Source organism: Poromitra crassiceps (assembly GCF_964638095.1).
Source record: "Poromitra crassiceps genome assembly, chromosome: 1".
Lineage (NCBI taxonomy): Eukaryota > Metazoa > Chordata > Actinopteri > Beryciformes > Melamphaidae > Poromitra > Poromitra crassiceps.
In genome coordinates, this window is record NC_139623.1 from 86,757,169 (window position 1) to 86,774,693 (window position 17,525).

The following is a 17,525-nucleotide window of genomic DNA, read 5'->3' on the forward strand; positions in this document are numbered from 1 at the left end:
GGGTAGTCTAATAGACATGTCTCAATGTGCAGGGTAGTCTAATAGACATGTCTCAACGTGCAGGGTAGTCTAATAGACTTCTACACTATAGAATTCCACAATGTCTCAAATCAACGCCACCAGACTGCCAAAAACAACGTTACACAATGGCTGCAGGTTAATGTTGTTTATCTGTCCGTTTTGGATAACAGCCATTAACCCATGATCCTCAGTGACCATTACTATGGTGATGAAAGATGCCAGCTAAAGCGGACATCCTAACCTATGATATTTTTAACATTTCTCAACACAAAAACACAAAAGGGTCCTTGATAACTCAATAATATGATAGTTCATGTTATGGCCATCTGTTTTTAGTTTAGTTTAGTTTAGTTTATTGGACAGTTGATACAATACATGATGAAAAAAATAAGTCACGCATCATAAAAATGCCAATGATAGCACAAAAAGTCAAAGACTTATTTCCATTGTGGTCCTTGGTCTCGGTACATACAGTAATATACATAACCACATCACACAATCCATATTACTAATAAACATTACCTACCTACATCATAAAAGCAAAATCAATACAATACAACAAAAAACTACAGTGACGTACTAGGTTTAATCCTGGACTTTTTCTAGGAGCCATTTCCTAACTTTCACCTTGAAACTATTTGGGTTCAGGCTTTGTTTGATGGTCAAAGGCAACTCATTCCATTCCTGAGCTCCTGTGTGAGCAAATGAGCATTGCCCCATCTGTGTTCTACATCTGTGTTTATTATTTCGCCTTCGATTCATAGTAGGCTTGCCGCGGTAATAGATGTTACCGGTATTACACCGGACACATGACTTTCCCACCGACACAGTGGTTTTTTGTTTTTCCCACCCATGCGGCAACACGCCAAATTCACGCCATGCGGTCAAGTAAAAGTTAGTGAGGTGTAGCTTCGTGACGGCCTCTAGTTTCTCGGCTGGGCGGTGCCCTTCGGGCCAATCACGGTTCTTAGACAGCAAACTCTATACCACCACCCAGACGCCGCGGGCGACAAACAAACGCACCTTCAAACGCCAAGCAGCCACAGACAAACAGTTTACTCGCCGCGTAGCTGAGAGCTTATGTTGTGAAAAAGGTCCAGAAAGAAGAAAAAAACATTCTTTCCTCATTTCAGCCCAATGTGAGTACAGTACATGTGTTCATGTGAATTCAACTCGTTTGTGTGTCTATGAAGTAGCAGCAGTGACAGATGCACAGCTCACCTGACAGGCTACAGTAGCTTGTTCCAAGAGCAGTATAAACAGGGAGAATTCTGCTAACTACAATGTGACAACCCCATCTGAATAAATGACTTTTTCATGGTGAATAAATGATAATATCCACGCTCTGTGAGAGCAGTTAAATGTAAAAGCAGGACAGCATAGGACAGCTGAGAAGCTGAGGAGGTGTAAAAAGGGAAATGGACAACACAAACAGAAGGGGGTGGGGGGGATATTGAGCTGACAGATTTCTGCTCTTGTAACATGTACGGTGTCCAACACCGCTAAGTTATACCAGAGTTGTCACGGCTTTAGTAAGCGGTGGGAAAATCCCTAATTCTGAGATCAAGTTTTTTTTTTTTACATTTGCAAGTACAGTAAAGTACATCAGCCCATGATCCTTAGCGACCATTACCATGAAAAAAGATCTAAAAGATATATCTACTGAATATATCAAATATCTCGTAGATATTTGATATATTCAATAGATATATCAACTGCAATTGTTGCTCATAAAGGCAAGGAAATGATTGATGATTTGACAGGGACAGAGCATATTAATGAACATTTAGAATACACGTAAATACGCCAGATTATAGCCAGAGGCTATAGTTTACATCTGTAGTCTCTGGGGCAAGTTGTTACTAAACATAATATAGAATAAACGTAGAAAAGAAAAACATGGTATAAAATATGACACCAAATTATACATGCAAGACATGCATGCACATATCCCACATATATTGGTTTAAAGAAATGCCCCTGGTCAGTTATTAATGATGAAGACTGTACATACATACTAATATTTTAAAATGGCCATGGTCAGTTATTAATGATGATATTTTAAAGAGTGCAGTGGCAGCATGGGAACTGATCAAATGTCACAAAGTGACAGGCATATTCTGAGGGAGGAAATAAGCCCATGTGTCGTTCCAAATCTTCCCAGAGAGGTGGCCTTTTGAAAAGAGCATCTGAATAGCAGCACAAAGCAGTGGGCATGTAAGCTGCCGCTTGACTTAATCCAACGCCTCGTAACAAAATACCAAAGATGATGAGTACAAGATCCCCATCATCAAGGTATTGAAGGATGGAAGCCTCATTGCTTAGAAGAAAGTCTTTGCTCTGCCTTTGACAGATTAATGGAAAAAGAGCAAAGGCAGAAAGTGTGATTAAAGTGAAAGTGACTTCACTCACAAGCATCCTCACCCCCCTCCACCCCCGCCTTCCTCACCCTCCTCCACCCCCGCCTTCCTCACCCCCCTCCACCCCTGCCTTCCTCACCCCCCTCCACCCCTGCCTTCCTCACAAGCATCCTCACCCCCGCCTCCTCACCCCCCTCCACCCCCGCCTTCCTCACAAGCATCCTCACCCCCGCCTCCTCACCCTCCTCCACCCCCGCCTTCCTCACCCCCCTCCATCCCCGCCTTCCTCACCCCCCTCCACCCCTTGCCTTCCTCACCCCCTCCACCCCTGCCTTCCTCACCCCTCTCCACCCCCGCCTTCCTCACCCTCCTCCACCCCCGCCTTCCTCACCCCCCTCCACCCCCGCCTTCCTCACCCCCCTCCACCCCTGCCTTCCTCACCCCCCTCCACCCCCGCCTTCCTCACCCTCCTCCACCCCCGCCTTCCTCACCCTCCTCCACCCCCGCCTTCCTCACCAGCATCCTCACCCCCCTCCACCCCCGCCTTCCTCACCCAACTCCACCCCCGCCTTCCTCACCCTCCTCCACCCCCGCCTTCCTCACCAGCATCCTCACCCCCCTCCACCCCCGCCTTCCTCACCCCCCTCCACCCCCGCCTTCCTCACCCCCCTCCACCCCCGCCTTCCTCACCCCCCTCCACCCCTGCCTTCCTCACAAGCATCCTCACCCCCGCCTCCTCACCCCCCTCCACCCCCGCCTTCCTCACAAGCATCCTCACCCCCGCCTCCTCACCCTCCTCCACCCCCGCCTTCCTCACCCCCCTCCACCCCCGCCTTCCTCACCCCCCTCCACCCCCGCCTTCCTCACCCCCCTCCACCCCCGCCTTCCTCACCCTCCTCCACCCCCGCCTTCCTCACCCCCCTCCACCCCCGCCTTCCTCACCCCCCTCCACCCCCGCCTTCCTCACCCCCCTCCACCCCCGCCTTCCTCACCCTCCTCCACCCCCGCCTTCCTCACCCCCCTCCACCCCCGCCTTCACCAGCATCCTCACCCCCCTCCACCCCCGCCTTCCTCACCCAACTCCACCCCCGCCTTCCTCACCCTCCTCCACCCCCGCCTTCCTCACCAGCATCCTCACCCCCCTCCACCCCCGCCTTCCTCACCCTCCAAGTAAGTCATGTGTTACTTATTGCATTTACTTTGACTGGCTTTGTAGCTGCTGCGCAAGATACCCTTTGAGAATTTCGCTCAAAATCGAAGCTAGAGCTGCAACTCTGTCTAAAAGAGTCCAGTGTGAGAAGCGATCACTGTCACAAAGTAAACCAGCTGCTTTTAAGCTTGTAGGAATGAATGCTGACTGCATTGAGTAAACATGAATTGTCTTCAGATCTTCAAGAACCCTGAGAGTGTTCTAGTCAAAAGTTCTCCAGAGAGGTATAGGATTTTGGTTTGTTTGTTTTACAAATTGCTCAATTTAATTAAAATGTGTTAATTTTGTTCCTAATAATGCATCATGAGGTTACTGTACGTGGACATCTGTCGGCTCGATTCCCCGTAGCTTAATGTTGGTGGTGAGTCCACGCTTCGCTGTGTTTTGGCCACGAGACGGCTGCCGGAGCTTGTTGCGGCCACTCTAGTAAAATGAAAAATACGGGAAAACATTTTTTGTGCACTTCGGTGAAATGTTCTATATCTCTCCTGATTCTGAATATAGCTGGTCCGACCAAGTCAAACTATTTTTATAAGGATAAAAAAAAAAAAAAAGTGGCAGATGAAATATCTGGAAGAGTGCGTGACTTTGGCACTCTATTACCTCTGCCACCAAGTTGTAGAAAAGCAGGTCATGGGCCAAAAGGGGGCGTGACCAATCACAAAAAGGCACCTCACGTAACACCACAAGACTTTGTACAAATGTTGGTGGAGGTATGCTACCGAAGTGTCCTATAGTTTTTGAATGTATTGACATGAATTTTTCAGTCAGTGTTCAATCATTCTTCACTTTAAAATAACCTTGGCTGTAGTTGCTATTCTTCTCACTTAATTGAAAAGTTAATGTCACTGTCTTTTCTGAGGTAGATTGAATTGGCTCAGAGTCAAAATCTATTCATCATTTGACCATCTACACACGCCGTCTCAGATTAAAATTCAACCTTTTCAAAGCTTTTGGATACAGTTCCCACCGGATCATCATGAGTTTTAATGTGGCCTTTGAATGGATGAGGATGCGTTAGCCTAAAAGACGAGGCAATTTACACCTAGATGTGACCTACCAATTAGTTTCTCGTAATTAATGTATAAACAGCAAGATGCCGGTGATAACACAACACACGCAATCGATCAGTTTGAAATGCGAGTGTTAGCTGGACTTGATCGCGTCTATAAGACGTCTAATCAAGCCCAGCATTCATCGTGTCTATAAGACTAAGGTTGCTTTCACACATAAGCTGCTTGGTCCGCTTTAAACGCGCCAGAGTTCGTTTCCTCGGATAGTCTGCTTCGTTTGGGTTGGTGTGAAAGCGCAAACGAACTCTGGTACGGAACAAAAAAGCAAACTCTGGTCCGCTTAAGTCTTGGTTTCGTTTCCAAGTGAACTCTAGCGCGGTTCGTTTGTGGTGTGAAAGCAACCCGGACTAAACACAAGAGCAAATATAGGAAGCGCCAGTGCATCATAGAAGGCGGTAGAAGGGAGCATATTAAAACACTGCGGTGTGCACACGTGCACTGTACATGTGTGCGCGCCACGCCGCGTGACGTACGCCGTCATAACAACAACGACAACACATCGTTGTCTCTCAACAGGGCTCGGCTTCTCCTTCGGTACTGCCTCGCTCGTCTCATCTGCAGAATGAAATGTTCAACTGCCTCATCTGCTGCTCATATTGGGCACATTCTTGTAAAATACTGTAAGTATTTGATAGTAACACCAAAGTAAAACCAAATCCCAATATCGCAGGTGGTGTTGCGCCATGGTTTGTGTTTTGTGGATTCACTTGTGTTGTTCAGTCAGCCCTCAGCCATGCAGATTTCTCTTCTCTATTCTGTCCAATTAAATAGACGAGTGACCGTTTCGACCACGTGACATTGTTCAGAAAGTCCAGCATCTTACAGTGTGAGATGATGGACTTAGTGTTAGCTGGACTTCATCATGTCTATAAGATGTCTAATCAAGTCCAGCATCTTACAGTGTGAGGTGATCACATTCCTGACAGGGACAGAGTGTTAGCTGGGCTTCATCGTGTCTATAAGACTAAGGGCTAATGTACCCAGGGCTGTAGTGGTGGCTAAACGCACGTAAACGCCGTTTAGGTACCTTTTTCCATGCTCTGCATTTACCTTTTAAGATAGTTTACTCACATTTTTAAATGGTTTATGCACTTATTATTGCAGGAGTAAACTCCGTTGATGCGGAGACCACGCCAAGCACGTCACACACCAAAAGGAAAGAAGAAAAAAAGATGACACATGGCACTGACCAGGAGCTCCGGGAACCGTAGCCTATTGCGCTCCGCGGGAAAGGTACACGGCCCCGGTCACGTTGGTGCCTTTCTCGAGCTGCGCTTGCCTGCCCAGACAGCGCTCCCCTCAAACAACTTGACGGTACCATTGTGCCAGCGATGCGCAATGCGCATTTGGAGACCAGCTCATGGTGAGCTGAACGTAGGTTGGTTAAAAATGTGTGTCAGGAGTGGGGGAAATTATATAGGCCTACTGTTTTACAACTGAAGAGTGAATCACTGGTGTAAGAGACATGATTGATTTCCCTCTGATCAAGTAAAGTTTGTAACATTAGGTGCGACTTGAATAGTCCAGGTGCTACTGTATAAAGCCAATACGACCATGTTGAAACGGCATGCAGGTGATTTTCTTCTTCATGCAATTAAGACAACGTGACAATTTCTGATGCAGAAGAAGCAGAATGGACATTCGTCGGTTTTTCACAAATAACCCGAAAAAACGAAGAATAGAGGTTGCAAATGGTAAATTGCTTGTTAAATCAGTTAGTCAGATTATGCCTGACATTGTTGTCAAGTAGCAATGATTGAAGCTTGATGTGCTGAGGTCAATCAAGCGTTATTAAGTCACAACACATTAGAGATGTGTGTAGTCCTTCATAGATTTATCCTCTTCATTTTGCTCTCAAATGCACCAGGTTGATGAATTTTACTTTAAAATGTACAAAATTTTCTTCCGGGGGAGAATTCCCCCCGGGATCCCCCTTGAGGGTCCAAGGCCCATCCCATAGCCAGCTACTTTTCCTATCTGGCTGGCTACTCAGAAATGTGGGGAACCCCCCCGATATACCTTATAGTAGGGCTGTCACTTTTCATTCGAAATTCGAATGCAACTTCGAATGTGGGGGGAGGGGTTCGTTTTCGAAATGTAATTTGAATGTTCGAATTTTTTTTTTTTTTTTTATTATTAATTTTTTTTTTTTTTTTTTTTTTTTTTATGAACCAAAATTAACCAACTGCTGCTTGCTGGTAATGTTAATCCCATGTCAGAAAAAGTCTCCAGATTTGTCGCGTTAGTCTCTTCTGAGAAAGATTGTCTCCAGGGTCTGAAAAGTTGTCTCGAGTTGGATGCAGCCAAGTTTGTGAGGCAGTGTTGTGACTGTGAGCGTCCAAGCTAACACGTCGGGCTGATGCCCGGTGGCCTGCAGTGGGTTGCACCAGCTGTGCGTAAGTTGAAACGTAAGCTAGTTTGAACGTAAAGTCTCACTAAGTCCGAGTTTACGCACTACTAAAAATATTTGGGTTGCACCAAGTGAAATAGTTACAACGTAGGCATAAGTTAGAACTTAAAATTTACACCTACGTCTTACTAGGTGTAAAGTCCTCCGTAAAATAGCAGTCGGCACGGATTGCAACTTGGCACCGTGGCGCATCGTTGTTTTGCGTCCGCAACGCGCTCTCCGTGATAAATTACACCCTTTGATATTTATGACTCACGCTTTTGTTTCCCACAAGCTGCAGCACTGCATACAAATTAAAATAACCGCAACAATTTAGTGAGGCAGGATGGTGGTATAGCCTACAATACTGATGAAGAGCTCACAGATAAACGTTAACAGTAATATGAACCTAAACGAACGTTACTCAATAACGTTCTCATTTGATTAGTGTTGATGAAATATGAAAGCACTAATTTGCGGTGGGCAACATGTCCTGTTTTCACTCCACTTAAACAACCGTAAATAAACACCGTTTCCACCGTGCTTTTCACTGATTGGTCACAGATACTGTACACGTCATTGTCTGCGACACTATTTTGGTTAGTATGGACTTTAGGGTCTACTAGTTAAGATGTACCTTACGTCTCCGTGGTGCAACCAAACAAAGACACAACTTTAGTGTCAAACTAACTAGTTTGAACGTAGCAGTTAGTGTGGACTTTACACCCTAACTTAAGACAGAACTTACGTTCAGCTGGTGCAACAGGCTGCTGGACTGAAAAAAAAAAAAAAAAATTTTTTTTAATTAACCAAAAAACTTCGAATATATTCAAACGAATTTCGGGCAATTAAAGTTCGTTCGAATTTTATTTTGGGGAAAAAGTGACAGCCCTACCTTATAGGGCTATATGATTCAGATTAAGTTGTTCTCTCATATTTTGTCTTGTATATCGGTTACGCCAGTGCCGCATGAGAAAGCTGCCGACCTTTTCTTTTACCACTACAGCACTGAATGTACCGCCTCCGGAACAGATGCGGTACGGCTCCGGTACGGCTGCGAACAGACCCACACTCATGTAATCTGTCAGACGTATGCGAAATCCGACAAAAATAGAACGGGTGCGTCATTTTTCCGTACCGCATGTATATGTCGACCAACTATTAACATGGGCGAGAGTCGATCGGGCAGTTTTACTGGATCCGCAATGACGCATCTGCTGTACATTGCCTGTCAGTCTAATCACGTCCAGCATCTTACAGTGTGAGATGCTTTCTAGACGTCTCATCACGTCCAGCATCTTGAGATGCTCGACTTGGACGCTGGCTTGCTCCGAGCATTTTGAGCCTGGCACCATGCAGCAAGACAAAAGATCGGCACAGAGGAACCAAAAGGAAGAGCAGATTTCCAACAAGCTTCTCTTTATTCATTACAGCAATTTTCTTTCTTCTTCTTGATCTAACTTCTTTCTCTCTCAAAAAAAATAAAATCTAAACTAAGCTTAACTTAGGAACCACTGTTCCTTCAGAAGTTGTAGTTATCATAGACTGTGTTACATAGTGGATTGCTCTATTGCTGACAAGAATGTGTTATTGTAAGTCGCTTTGGATAAAAGCGTCTGCCAAATGACGTAATGTAATGTAATGAAAGCACCATTTCTAATAAGCCTCTTTTCATTCATTTCTGCTGCGCTCTATTTGAGCGGGATCGTCTTGCCCCAACTCTTAAAGAATCATTTTGCCGCTATGCATATGATGATTTATTAAAACTATGTCACCTTTCTAGTAGAAAATGTGCAATTATTTTTTAAATTGGAGCCCTATGACCAGAGAAAACTGTGAAAATACTGGAGAGCGCTTCACTGTGACTCGAGCAGTATGTTCACGGCCCAAAGAAAAGGTTAGCAGCATCGACATTATACAACTTGGATGATGCTTACCGTTGGTCTTTGGACTCCCGTTTGGAAGCCTAGTGTTGCTATTGGCCTGCTATTGGTCCATGATCGCTAAGCTGTGTGATCACTGGACAGGCGATCTGTCAATCACCCCCTAAACATAGTCTTTTCTATCGTCTATTTTACTTAATTATTAAGCATGACAAAAACCTTACTCTAACCTCAACCAAACTGAATAAGGTCTCAACCTTAACCCCTAACCTTACGCTTAGTTCACACATACAAGCTACGCCTTGCCTTGCCTCAACCCACGCCTACGCCGAGCTGGGCGTGAACCTGTTACACGCTTTTGCGATCACACCGCACGCCTTTTGCACGCCGAACCTGGAGCCGAGTCACAAGCGCCTCTCCTCTCTCCAGACTGTATTTTTTCACGTGTTGTCCAGAATTGTCCTGGGTAGCCTCTAGGTAAAATAAATCTGATATATTTAATGTTCTATTGATGCTGGATATGTATAACCAGGTCTGACTATAGTCGGACATTTTAGAGAGGTGATCTTGCAAGAATATGTGCTGGCACAACAACATTGTCCATCTTGCTTCTTCGGTCGCTATTCTCTCTCATGAAGATTTGTTTGCCGACAGGGAGAAAGCCCCACGTGATAGCCACCCGTCAATCTCTCTCTCGCTCTCTCTCTCTGCTCAATACTGTTGTAGAAACTCCATTTTATTTTGAAATTCAGTTGACTTTACCAGTTCCCATGGATATTGTCGCGTTTTTCTTTCATGGCTTGACAGAAAAGCCTGCCTGCACGTGCCTTGTCGGCGTGAAAATAGAACTCTCGCCTATTCGATAAAATCGGCAAGGCACAGGCAAGGCGTGGGTACACGCAGGGTTCACGCTCAGGCGCCCGGTGTACACAGCCTCGTTGACTAAAACGGACGCCTATTTAAAAGCGTGGGTAAAGGCAAGGCATAGGCAAGGCTTGGGTCGTCGGTGTGAACGAAGCCTTAAGCAAATGTAACCTTTTCACATAGGACAAAGGAGAAAATGGCGTGCCCAATTGCGCCATTGTCACATAATCCCATTTGTGGCGGAGACATGTAATCGTCACCTAATTCTCTTTCAGCAACACGTACATGTAATCAACACGTACATGTAATCTGTGTTTCAGAGTTCATGCTCACTCCATGAAATTAGTGTGTTGTTTCCATCAGGAGAGAGAAGAGCTCAGAATGTTAATCAACTCACTAGCTGCATAAATCTGACAAACTCCACTGCCTGTCACAGCTACTGATCCACCCAAATAGATATGACTTTCTACATCTCATTTCCAAAGAACTTAAACCAGGTTGTAAGGATGGTGCGATCAACGCATCAATGACATAGCACTCAGGTGTAACAGCTTTGGAAATAATAGCATTACAGTGAGTTGCACGCTCGCGATGACAGAAGAAAAGACCCCGGGCTGCTCCCGTCTTGGAGCACGTTTCAAAGTCAACACTGTGCAAACTTATTTAAAATCTCCAGCCGAGTTGCTTCTGAACCTCGGAACCATGCCGTAATAACGGAGAAGGAAGGAGAAGGCGATGTTCACAGATCTCCAGAATCAGAATATTAATGATAGTTTCGAGCCCTCAGCTAGCAACAATGATCTATGAATTCAATATGCTCAGATAATTCCCACAGCCAAATCCCAATGGATAAAGCGAGAATAATGCAGTTACATTTATTTATTCAATGAAGTGCCACCATGAACCAGGACTGCGGCGAGCAAACAGCCGCAAAGACAAAAAGGCATTAGCGGTTAATAACGCTGTGATAACCATCGGTGGTGTGGTGGGAGAGTCATTCTCTAATCCATATCGCAGTAGCGCGTTTCTAATTATGGGCTGCCTTTGTTCTCAGCTTGATATATATGAACAGATCAACTTTACACAAGCTCGTTTGAGGAAAACCACATTTATTTGATTTTATTTAACAGCTCACAATTCTTTCTCTGAGGGCATGGCTGATATTTGTTATTATATTCCCCCCCCCTAGTTTGGAGAGAGTGTATAACAAAAAAGAAGTGTCCCATTTCTGTGTGTGCTTTCTGCAAGCATGGAAACTGGGAAAAGCGGGAAATAATCGCTTACAAGCACTTGCAATTTCAACTCTTAAAGGGACAGCTCACCCTAAAAATCTAAAATACATATTTTTCCTCTCACCTGTAGTGCTATTTATCCATCTATATAGTTTTGGGATAGTTGCCTGAGTTTTGGAGATATCGGCCGCAGAGATGTCTGCCTTCTCTTGAATACAATGGAACTGGATGGCACTCGGCTTGTAACGCTCGAAGCACCCAAAAAATACATTTGAAAAACTCAACAGCATTGTCTCTTTCCAGAAATCATGACCCGGTTACTCAAAATAATGCACAGACTTGGTTGTGAACAGTTTCATGTAGGAGGAACTATTTTCTTTTGCAGTCTCATGTAGGAACTAGCTAGTAGCAGCTATCTAGTGGGTGTAGTTTGGTCAAAAGAAAATAGTTCCTCCATGAAACTGCTCATAACTTATCTTACCCCGTTATCTTGAGTAACGGGGTCATGATTTCTGGAAAGAGACATTGCTGTTGAGTTTTTCAAATGTATTTCTTTGGCACTTTGAGCACCACACGCTGAGTGCCATCCAGTTCCATGGTATTGGAGCGAAGGCAGAAACTCTGCGGACAATATCTCCAAAACTCATGCAACTAACACAAAACGATATCGATGGATAAATAGCACTACAGGTGAGAGGGAATATATGTATTTTGGATTTTAGGGTGAGCTGTTCCTTTAACTATAAAACTAACCCTAAACCTAACTAAAAATAAATAAATAATAGTATACTGCATAAAGTTTACATCTGCCTCAAAGCAACCATCTGGGCTTTAAATGTCAGAAGCTATCGGATAACCTAGCAACAAGACAGGTACTAGGGGCTAGTACTACTACTACTACTAGGGACTATAATAGTGCAAACAAAAACAACGCACACAAACTGTATCAAACTTCATCCAAATGACAAATATGACACGTGTACAACGTAACTGCACAATGTGAACGTTGCTGAAATGTGCTGCTTGCTGCATTGAGGACTGTGACTATCTCCATAATGAGAAAAAGGCCTGAAGGTGGCGTTTGATATGCAGGCGAAGGTGAACAAGACTGGAATTACCTGACACAGCTTGTCCTCCAGAAGCCAGAGGAGGACAACATTACGACAAACTGAATTATTTCCAGGCTAATGTGCGTCACTGATGATTTACTTCCCAACACGCCAAGAAACATGAAGTCAATTACACTGCTCCATTAAAGGGGCAAAAAGTGCAATTTTTACTGTCCCCAACCATCGCTGCAAATGAACAAAATATATGTGCGGGAGGTTTGATAGGGTTATTGATCAATAGCAGTGACTCAATGATTATTTCAGCATGAGATTTCTGGCTTTCAGAACTCACTTTCCGGCTCCGTAGTTTGTTTTGGAAGAAAAATGCCCACCCGATGGCACACCCCACCCACTATTCATTTCAGCTATGAAGACTAAAAAGCCTGCTTCTCAAGCCAAAAAAGCAAATGATAAAGCAGTACTACTATTATTCCAGTCGTTTGCACTGTGATATATTATATCTCTTCACTAGACGCTCCAGTTGGATCTCTGTTGTAATTAGCTAGTCAATGTCAACAAAAATGTGAATTCATTGTAGCTATTCTTCAATGACAGGCCACCGTAGCTCAAGGTGAGAGGAGGGGTGAGAGGGGTCTGTGTGTGTGTGTGTGTGTGTGTGTGTGTGTGTGTGTGTGTATGGGGGGGGGGGGGTTTACTTACACAGACTACTTAAGTACAATTGGAGTAATGTTTAACAGAAAAGATGCAAACAATATCACAAACTTTGTATTTTTTCCAACAAGAGTCAGCAATTTCATTTTGTGAGCTTTTCAACATCAAACTGTAGAGCCCAACCGATACTGGATTTTTTAGACCGATGCCGATACCGATATTAGGGAGTAAAATAATCCGATAACGATATATCGGCCGATATTCTTATACAATTTATTTTGCAATGATCCCTCAAATATCAAACACTTGGCAAAGATAGTCTCTTGAGATATGTAATGTAGGCAGGATATTTTACAGCTTATCGATAAACTTTATTGTCCAAATTAACATCAATGCAATGAAACCGTAAACTTCACTGGGAATTTAATAATTATACAGTAATAACTGAAAATACAAAAACACAAATAGAACAAATATATATAACGAGTTAAGAAAAATGATCGAATATACACAACATGCTGTCTATAACTTTAAAAATATATATATCGGCAATAACGGCCAACATGTCGGCTGATACCGATTTATCGGTTATCGGCCGATAATACTGGTGGACCGATATATCGGTCGGGCTCTAAAACTAATTGTATTGTTCCACATGTGCAGAAAGGGGAAAGACATTCTTAACATGTGGGTTAAGCATTGGCCATGAGATGTTACAGTAGGGTCACTGAGGTTCTGATAGGACAGACAGCAGCCCACAAAACATCCAGTTAGGAGATAAGAAGCTGATAGTGATGACTTCAGATTTGGCTGTAGAAGTACAACAAGTGGAGTGAGCACCAGTGCTGAGCTAATTTAACAAAACTGGGAAATTTCAATGCTGTCTGACTGCCAGTCCAACACAATAGTACATAGCTACAAATGTTCAAAAAAATACTACTAATAATAGATGAATTCAGTTGCCACCGAGTGGCAAATGGCACCACAGTCATTCATTTATCAAAGCATGCAGCTTGTAACATGGCAACTTTTTTATTTTTTTGAATCGGCATATAATCATGTGGTGGGCTTTTAAATCTCAGTTCATAGGAGACCGATTTTCAAATCCTTGCATCTAAGATTCACAGCTGGGAGGTTGAGAACATCTCTTGAATATCAACACTGTACAATGCATCTTGGCTCCCATACTCTTTTCTCTGCAATGCTTTTTATTAATCCCACTCTAATCCTGAACTAAATTTTAAAGTCCAATGTCCTTCTCCCCTGGATTCCTCCAAGGAAGACCATTATACTCCTCTTTGTTCACTTAAGCTCTGCTTAAAGTAAACCGATGGCCACTCTACGATGGGGAGAGCCTGCAGAATCCTCTATTCTGAAATTAGCATATCCACAGAGATCCTTCAAAGTAATTTCTTATACAGGCATTTTACTTCAAGGCCTTCTTCGTTCATGAAATTTCACTTTTGTCACTGTATGCATAGGATTTTGGCAGTGCCATCGGTACTTTGATGCGAGGATGACACCGGGCTGTTCCTTTCAGCACACAATATTTAGGCCTATTCACCAAAATGCATAGCACACACAGGCTATATGCTGTTATAAACAGGTGTTTACCTGTCGAAATGAAAGACAAAATGATGGATCATCGGGTACCAACATGGGACACCTTTGTGATGCAGTGTATGTTTTGTGTTGCAATCAAAAATGAGTGGCCAATTACAATGTTTTCCCCATGTGGCACCTGCTCTTCAATGTTCCAGTTTGCCAGGCTTTTGAAAGGGAGAGGCATATTTTACTGAAGGTCTGCCATGATGGTAAGATAAGATTTGATTATTTTTCCCTCACTGGGATTCTCCACCCACTGAAATAATTAAAAATTTTCTAGGGCACTGATGTATATTTCTATATATTTCTGTCTCTCTCAGCACAGGAAAGGCAGAGACTTTCCCCATGAAAAGAGAGCGGAGCGGAAGCCGGAGTCCAGGGGTCAGTGTGGCATTCATTTATCTTGCAAACGCCAGCGGGTATGACGAGTCCAAGCAAGGCGGGTACTTCTGAAACCTGCGGCAATCCCACATCCTCAACACAAAATCTACACTAGGCAAGATTTCTATGTAAAAAATACATCCGTCTTATCATCTTAAAGTGGAGCTGCAACAGAGAAGACGGGCCCGCACACTAGATTCACCATGAAAGATCATTCTAATGTAGGATTAAATCCAAACTCACTTAAACTGCACACTGGACTCACCAACATTATATCTTTGCCTCTCTCTTGCCTCTCATCTCTTTGGTAATGTATAGAGCGCCAAAGTCACACCCACTTCCGGTTTAGGCATACGCACCAACATATTTCATCCGCCATCGTTTTTTCCATCTACATTTCGTAGATTTCGTAAAATGCTTAGAAAAATATAGCTTTACTTGGTCAAACCAAGTGATTTAGCTATATTTGGAATCACGAGAGAGAGAGACATAGGACATTTCACTCAGACCAAAACTTAAAAACAAAACGTCTAAAAAATAATAATCCGTGACTTTTTAAACTAAACTGGAAGTGGGCGTGACTTTGGCTGTGGCTATAAAGAAGTGTTGTTGATTGATTTTATTTATTTGATCATTCATTTTAAAGGATACAGCAGTTCTATTTTATTTCACTTAATGACAATGTTTTTAACAGTCAGATAGGCTGGGTCGGTAAACCTGAGCGTGCATGCAGTTTTCTGACATCACGCTTCAGGATTTCTGGGTACTGAATACCTTAAAGGCTGGCCTGTGATTGACAGCGAGTGTCGCTTGTTGAGGTAGAGTTCTGAAGAATGAGCCACTTTGAAGACATTATCTTCATTCCCTTACAGCAGAGTCTGGAAGGAATTTGCTCAATTATGCAGCAAAGGTCATTTCATGATCCACCTGTGGTGCACCAAAGATCAATACATCATTTTCTTCTGAGATTAATGCCTGTAATATGCCACAATGCTTCTAACCGTATGGGCTGCATGGAGGGTCTGCGCTGAATGCTTATGTGCGACAAGGCATAATATGCCTATATACATACATGCATGCCTCTATATTAAAGCAAAGCGCTTTGTGAAAAAAAGAACAAAATATATAGATCATTTCAGAACATCCATTTTAAAGGATAATTTGTTTGTTTTAAACTGCGACCTGAAAACGAGGAAAACGGGGCATGTGAAATGCTTGTATTTATACTGTAAATTTAACAAATTTACCACGAGAGGGAGGGGGTTGTGGCCACATTTACCACTGGTACAGGGTTGTGGCACGAGGCGAAGCCGAGTGCTATAAACCTACAACAGCTACCAAATAATATAAAAAATACACAATTGTAACATCCAATTCATTTATTTACAATCATTACTGGTTTCAGAATACATTTATCCTTCCGCCACAGAATATAGTTCCATACACAAGATCAATGATTGCACTAAACATTTAGTTGCCTTTGAGCCAAAAAACAACTAACCTATTCCTTAACGGGATTCACAGTTATTGATACATTGCCTGTAAAAGTACAGTTATTTAAACAGTTATCTAAAGCAGCCCGTTTTGGTGGTGGTGTGTTGATATCTGGTGACGGCAGAGGGCGTTTGTTTGTTTGACAGTCCCAGGTTCGGGGTCCGGGCGCTAGTCCGACCTCCCGCTAGTCCGAACTCGTGACAACTCAAGCTCAGCCAGTTCTCTCTCCCCAATTTCACCATGTCGTTCTTTGTTCACTTCACCTTCATCTTCATCTAACCACTGCTCAAAACTCAATCCACCCAGTAAATCAAACGTTACTACTACGAAATCGGACATTTCCTTGTTAGAGATCGGCCATTTCCTTGTTAGAGATTTGCAGACTGACAGGCTAACAGTGGGCGGAGTCAGCACAGGGAGCGGAGTCAGCATCAGGGAGCGGAGTGATACTGCGGTTGGAGCCGAACTGTAGATTGTTGGCCTATTTACCACTGTTGCTAGCCAATCAGAATCCAGTATTCACTCATGCTGTTGTAGAAGGCTTATTTTGCATGCAGCGACTCGTATACTATGATAAAATGAGCTATCTATTTTATCTTGGTGCCGCTGGCAGCCTGCTCTGTTTGCTGTCCGTCACATTGGTACTGTAGATAGGAGCTCCCGCCGTATCCCCTGCTGCTGCTTGTAATCCATATGACGTTATTCCATACGCGTGGCCATCACATTCAAATGAATCATCCATATTCTGGAAAACAGATAAATATCAGCAGTCTTTACTATGCTAAGCTACAGTCAACCCTGCAAGTCACCCGGATGTGCTTGACAAGGGTCGTGTTCAAAGGGGGAGTTGAAAGTACATCCGGGGCAGGGCAGAGTTGAACGACAGTAGCTAGCTGTAGCTCAGTAGCCTAGCATGCATAAAAACAACGCTGAGATTTATTTGATTTCGAGATCATGGACGATGCAGTTGAATTCGATAAATAATTCAAATAAATACAGTCGCCTGTATTTATTTGAGCTGGAAGAATGGCATATCGGATACAAATTTGGTCCAGGTTAGGGCTGGGTCGGTTTGAAAATTTTAAAACCGGTTCGATATTGCCGTCTAAACCGGATCGAACCGGTATACCGATTTTTTTTGTAATTACATTTTTTTTTTTTTTTTTTTTTTCAAGCAGGGCTCCCGAGTGTGGCCCATAACTGTCTGTAGTGCAACTTCAGTCCACCTGATAGCGATAATACACCTCTAAGCTGGTATTGTCAACCAGCAATGATACTGAATAAAAAGAAGC

At 43.5% G+C, this 17,525-nt stretch overlaps 1 protein-coding gene across 1 annotated transcript in view; it reads right to left on the minus strand.

Moving 5' to 3' along the window:
* Positions 1-17,525, minus strand: part of ntm (neurotrimin) — a gene marked incomplete at both ends in the record, with an annotated part of 870,443 nt that overhangs the window by 755,554 nt on the left and 97,364 nt on the right. The window lies entirely within an intron of this gene.